This window comes from Mastomys coucha, unplaced genomic scaffold, assembly GCF_008632895.1.
Source record: "Mastomys coucha isolate ucsf_1 unplaced genomic scaffold, UCSF_Mcou_1 pScaffold19, whole genome shotgun sequence".
NCBI lineage: Eukaryota > Metazoa > Chordata > Mammalia > Rodentia > Muridae > Mastomys > Mastomys coucha.
The window spans coordinates 12,166,851-12,173,870 of NW_022196901.1; the positions used below are offsets into that span (position 1 = coordinate 12,166,851).

Consider the following 7,020-nt stretch of genomic DNA (forward strand, 5'->3'; position numbering starts at 1 on the left):
TTTGAAAAGATGTAGTAGCAATGCTAGTTATAGATTAAGAGAAATCAGAGAATACGAGTAATGAAAGGGTGTTATATTCATATCTGTGACATTAACAACATTTAAGGAAGCCTAGTCACATATGATAATATTCTTCAATATCAACTATAAATGTAGTAGTACAGAGAAAGAATATACAAAGATGTATAATTTAAAAAAGTATTTTGAATTTCTAGCCTCATTTTTAGTAGGCAATCACTTTTCAGGATGTCTCCTTTTAATTATATTTCTGTGCTTATGTTCCCTTTTGTTCTAGCATAAGTTATTTAATAGAAATAGCAGTTCCCATGAGGTAAAAAAATATCAGCTTAAAGTAAAAAGTTAAAGTCCTACTCTGAGAGTGCCATATTGAACTCAAGTTGGAAGAGGCAAGTGCGGTCTCAAAATGGAGGGTCATGATCCAAAGGAACCAGCTCAGCTGAGGAAGCTGTTTATTGATTATCTGAGCTTAGAAACCACAGATGATAGTTTAAAAGAACATTCTGAGAAATGGAGCACGCTTACAGACTATGTGGTAATGCGAGATCCCCAAACAAAATGTTCCAGAGGCTTTGGTTTTGTGATCTACTCTAGTGTTGAAGAGGTGGATGCTGCAATGTGTGCTCAGCCACACAAGGTTGATGGGTGTGTGGTGGAACCAAAGAGAGCTGTTTCTAGAGAGGATTCTGTAAAGTGTGGAGCCCATTTAACGGTGAAGAAAATTTTTCATTGGTGGTAGTAAAGAGGATACAGAAGAATACAATCTGAGAGACTACTTTGGAAATTATGGAAAGATTGAATCCATAGAAGTTATGGAAGACAGGCAAAGTGGGAAAAAAGAGAGGATTTGCTTTTGTAACTTTTGTTGATCATGACACAGTTGATAAAATTGTTGTTCAGGCCAGGTGGTGGTGGCGCAAGCCTTTAATCCCAGAACTTGGGAGGCAGAGGCAGGCAGATTTCTGAGTTCGAAACCATCCTGGTCTACAGAGTGAGTTCTAGGACAGACAGGCCTACACAGAGGAACCCTGTCTCAAAAAACAAAACAACAAACAAACAAAAAAAATGTTTTTCAGAAATACCACACTATTAATGGGCATAATTGTGAAGGGAAAAAAGTCCTTTCTAAACAAGAGATGCAGTCTGTTGGATCACAGAGAGGTAGGTCATGGAGTTGGATCTGGCAACTTTATGGGTCATGGAGGAAACTTTAGAGGTGGTGGAGGAAACTTTAGTGAAAGAGGAGGCTAAGGTGGTGGAGGTAGTGGCAGCAGAGGTAATTATGGAGGTGGTGATGGTGGATATAATGTATTTGGAGGTGATGTGGCAACTATAGTGGTGGTCCTGGTTACAGTACTAAAGGAGGTTATGGAGATGGTGGACCAGGATGTGGAAACCAAGGTGGTGGATGTAGTGGTGGTGGAGGAGGATATGATGGCTACAATGAAGAAGGAAGTTTTGGTGGAGGTAACTATGGTGGTGGTGGAAACTATAATGACTTTGGAAATTATAGTGGACAGCAACAATCAAACTATGAAAACTCCCCATGAAGTGGGGGAGTTTTGGTGGAAGAAGCTCAGGCAGTCTCTATGGTGGTGACTATGGATCTGGAGGTGAAAATTGTAGATATGGTAGCAGAAGAATTTAAAATAAAACAGAAACAGCTACAGTTCTTATCAGAAGCAAGAATGAGGCATTCTCAGGAAAGCTGTAGGTTACTTTGAGACAGACATCCCAAGTGCATTAGAGGAACTGTAAATATCTGCCACAGAAGGAACGATGGTCGATAGTCAGAAAAGTCACTGCAGCTTAATCAGGAAACCCTTCTTCTTCAGGACTGTTTGCAAAATGTGCAACTATTGATTAATGCAATGTTGTTTAAATTAGATAACCATTCTTAAAGTCTTTTATCTCTTATAGCTCTGTCTTTTTCTTTTTCTTTTCGTTACATCAGATATATTGTCCGGTAAATAGTGGCAGTGGTCCCAGGAGTAAAAAATTGAAGAATTTTTAACTTTTCAAAAAAAATCCTACTTTGAGATAATGAAAAAAAGAGGGTTCAGGGTGTTTAGATCTCCTAGAATCAAACACTGGCTGTGACTTGACTCTGATACATAGAGACAAGTCTAAGCTGCCACACTGGGTGCCTTAACAGTCAAGTGAAACAAAAGTATTGATTGTGTTTGATGTGTAAAAGCTTAATCATTGTTAGTGCTATGGTGTATATATAGTTTATGTCCTCCAGCTGCCATATGCTGGAACTCTGATCCTTAAGTGGCAGTGCTAGGAAAGAATAGAATCATTGTGACATATCTCTTAAGCAAAGCTCAACGTTTGGATGTCGCAACTCTCAGCAGGAATCTCACATAGATTTTGCAAGATGAGCATCTTCCAATGTTCCAGTTCTGTGTCTATTTAGTCTTTTGTGCTCCCATGTTCTTTATTCATCTTGCCATCCACTATGTGTTGATACTTGTACAGAGGCCCCTTCCAGTGGCTGAATAAACAATAATGTCCAACTTCCAAGGTTTTAATCTAAACAACTTTTCTTTATAGAGAATCCAGCCTCAAGGATTGTTTATAACCATAAAAAAACTACTGAAACATTTTGTCCAGGTCAAATTTTCAGATGGAGAAATTCACTTTAAAATGGCTTTTGGACCTTAAAGACAAAGACAGCTTCTGTCTTTGCTTGCTGATAAACATTGCTAAAACAATAAACTGAATCAGTGCTCGATTGTATATTAAAGTGACCATAGTTAAATGCCAAGGCAGACGACAAAAGCCAGCACAAATCATGCTCTTAATGTATCCAGCTACATTTCCCTGTCAGATTGAGTATTTTTCACTATTCTCCTAGACCTAGCAATGTCATTTGAAGGCTTAGATTTTTCAAAACTAATCTTAATAAGGGTTCTCAAACTCTTTGATCCTTCCCCCCTTTCTAAACCACCATCCAATGGTAGAGGAGAAGAGGTAGTAAATAGGACAAGGGTATGTGAACATATTTAGAACTAGTTATTTGGGGGCTATTCCAATCTCTATTTGTAAGGATACCAACAGTCCAGTTCAAAAGAGTTCATAAAAACAAATCAGCAACATTGGCACATTCTTGCAAAACCCAAAAGGTCTCCACAGAATAGGCAAGAATCATCTGGAGAGATCAGGATGAGCTGGAATGCCAGGAGTTCTCTGCAGAGGCTCTCTCAACAAAGTCAAGATCAGTGAAGAAGTGACAAATGAAGATCTGCCCAGGCAGCTATGCAAGAGCCTCATCACTATCTGTTGAGTCTCACTCACACTCTCTCCAAACACCACATGTCCTTCCACAGGATCCTGCCTCAGTAAAACACCACATGAGTCTGCATCACATGAGACAGCCAGTAAATTCTACTTCAGTGATTTGTCTTAATCACTGAATCAACAACAAATAAGCAAGAACCAAAAATGATGCACTGATTGGTTGATTCCATGGAGTGCTATTGGAACTCTCCCAATATCCTATAAATAACATCAGATGCTGTATGTAGAAGAACTGATGGCACAGGTTGCATTGGCAACAGCCAAAAATCTAGCAGGGGTGAAGTGAGACTATTCGAGCACAGTCATCTCCAGTTAGTGCCTGGGTTGCTCATACAGTACAGAAATGAGCTGATGCGGTTATGGGAGCAATGCACTAACTCCAGACTATGCTGGAGTCTGATGAATTGTGGGCTGACTTTAAGATATAGTTGCTATTTCAACTATATTCAGGTCAGCATGGTAGTCTTCAAACTAACAGAGTAAGGAAATCAAATTGTAATTACCTTTTGAGAATACTAATATATCATTAACATGAAAAGAGGGAATATATGGAAATTGGAAATTATTTGATGGAAGAGATGACAGAGTAGACACATTAACAAAATCAGACCAATATTGTCATCTCCTTTGTCTACTCTGGCAGTACCTAAGACAAGATAAGCTTCAAATTACTAGTGCGTCGTAGGTGACGGTTCAATCTGGGAGTTATTTGAGGTCACCTGGCTTTGTCTTTGGGTTTATTTTTGAAGCTGGCAGAGCAAGGGCTTAATGTAAATTAGCAACTGAACACTATTAGCTTCCAAGATTCAACCAGATTTTATCTGGCAAGACTTCTCTGTCCTATTCTCATAGTGAACAAGAAAAAAAAAATGTCCTAGGAAATCCTGCCAGTGTGGGGGAATAGATGGTTCTCAATAGGGCAGTCTCAAATCTGGGCAGTGGGTGCGGCATCTTCCTTTGTATATGTCCCCATTTTCAGAAGCATTGTTAGGATTAAAAAGCCTGGCTTCTATGTAATACTAACTTGAAATCAAGAAGAAAGTTTTGTTTTTGTTTTTACTAAAGTGGCCTACAGTGCCAACATTTCTGATCTGCTATGTATTTGAACACAGCCAATAATCACATTTTTCTAGGTGGGTGAGGGGGTATAAAGTTTTTACTGATGTTAGAATAAAGAATTCTCTCTGTGTATCAAAGCAATAAACCATGAGGCAACATAATACCCCATTTAACCTATTTAATCCATCCCAACCTGGATAAACCTAAGGAGGTCAACTCTTTTCTAAGATCCCCATTATACACAGAATAAACTTGAGATAAGAATTACCTTTTCAACAGTTCTAATTTCTAATCACTTACCCAATTCAAATTACAGTCAAGACATGTAACTTTGCAGAACATTTTAATTACTCTTTAGTTTGATTGTATGAAAATGTTTTTGAAGAGTGAACACATTAACTGAAATTCTCTAATTTGTAAAAGCATTCTAGAATAATAGGAAACAATGTACATAACACAATGTATTTTTTATGGCCTCAAATATGTAAGAATTGTATTCTCATTATACTGATAAAAACCTCTTGCTGCTCAAAAAATTTTGCTCACTAAGTATCATTACAATGCACATTTCTTGATCATGGGAATATAATGGATTCCACTTTGACCTGGGAAGTGACTGAGGAACTAACCCACTATGGCAATTACATTTGTCAATTGGTCAGAATATATTGACCATCTGTCATCTTTTTCATTTCTGTTTGGTACTACCTGCTGCAACACTCAGAGTGCCTTTTAGTATTAAAATTACCTTTCCATTATGATCTGTTCAAGTTGGAGGGTTTCTAATTCTTAGAGTGCATAACTGTTAAATCTATCACTCCTTCTGTCAGGGTTTTGTCTGACAAAGCACACCTGAGAGGTGATGTGAGCTTAGTGGAAAAAATGGCAGCAGCAGATCAGAGGTACCCATTGCTACCAGTAAATTTAAATAAAAAAATTGGGTACAACATTAAAAAAATAAACTTAGAAAAGAGTGCCCAACTGAGAACAAGTTTGCAATAATTCATCTGTGACATATGAGCGTCGCTGAAATACTGCAAACAAAGTTTTAATAAATAAAATACATGTAAATATTCCAGGAAGTGGGCAGATTCTATTTTTGGATTTGCTCATCACCATGGATACATCCTTAACAATGATGTTGATATTTCATTGTTAACATTGCTGAAGGGAAACATTCCAAGAGGAATCCAGAACAACTGCAGGAGTTGTCTTTTGTCCACTCCACCACATGCCAATTCTATTTTAATTATTCTTTTTCAGTTTCCTCTAATACTACAAGATTAGCAGTTTAAAAATATTTTTCTCAACCATATTTAGAACCCAACATAACTAGATGGATGAGCCAAAAAAAATCACATTACTTCTCTCACTCAAAAATTATAACACCTAACTAATATCACAATATAGATGATATAAACTCATAAACTATTGCTTCTTCATTCATAGTAAAGTCGATCCAGTAATAAGGTGCTAATGTTGATACTACATGCAGTAGGGAACTTGAAGGTGTTGTGATGTGAAATCATTCCCACTGTTGGAACTGTGAAAATCCACTGTACTGACTGACCCCTGTTATGCAGTTCCATGAAACACTGTAAAAAGATAATAAAAGTTTTATGGCCATGCTAGTTATGGTAATGCAGATCTTTTTTTATTTGCATATTTCATTTACAAATTTATTTTCATAATAAAATATGTATATTCCCATGCATCTACATACCTCTGAATAACAATGTACTGGCTAGTTTGGTGTGTTAACTTGACACAGGCTGGAGTTATCACAGAAGGGAGCTTCAGTTGGGGAAGTGCCTCCATGAGGTCCAGCTGTGGGGCATTTTCTCAATTAGTGATCAAGTGGGTAGGGCCCCTTGTGGGTGGTGCCATTCCTGGGCTGGAGATCTTGGGCTCTATAAGAGAGCAGGCTGAGCAAGCCAGGAGAAGCAAGCCAGTAAGAAACATCTCTCCATGGCCTCTGCATCAGTTCCTGCTTCCTGACCTGCTTGAGTTCCAGTCCTGACTTCCTCTGGTGATGAACAGCCATGTGGAAGTGTAAGCTGCATAAACCCTTTCCTCCCCAACTTGCTTCTTGGTCCTGATGTTTGTGCAGGAATAGAAACCCTGACTAAGACAAACAGTAAAATTGTACCTGCCAGTTTCTCCATACTAAATTAAACTACAACTATATTTCCTGTATTTACAACCAAGTCCTGACATTTTCTGGTTATATAGGATTAGGAAAGCTCATTTTAAATATGATTTTTTTTTGTCCTACAGATCCCTGTAGGGAAATAGGCTTTCTTATCTCATAGGGTCTTTTTGTCTTTTTATTTCATTATATTTTCAGGTAAGTGCATATTGTACATTAAACATAAGTGCTTAGTCAATTGTATGTGTCATTTGTTTCCTTCTGCCTTTTGATATCACCATGATAGATGTGTATCAAGTAAGTAGACATTGGCAACTCCACATAGTGACTTGAAGGATATTTAATTCATCAGCATTTTCTGCTTTGTCTAAAAACAATGTATCCTCTCCTAGAATGCTTTACCTAATATCTTTATTTTTGAATAATGATTCAAGAGATAACTGCCTAGTCACAATGTAGTAATTAGTCATATGCATTTGCTGTGTTTTAGC

General features: G+C 37.6%; 1 pseudogene; it reads left to right on the plus strand.

Annotated features, from left to right (window-relative positions):
- Positions 1–424: 424 nt before the first annotated feature.
- On the plus strand, positions 425–1,666 carry LOC116097623 (annotated as a pseudogene).
- The last annotated feature ends 5,354 nt before the right edge of the window (positions 1,667–7,020 follow it).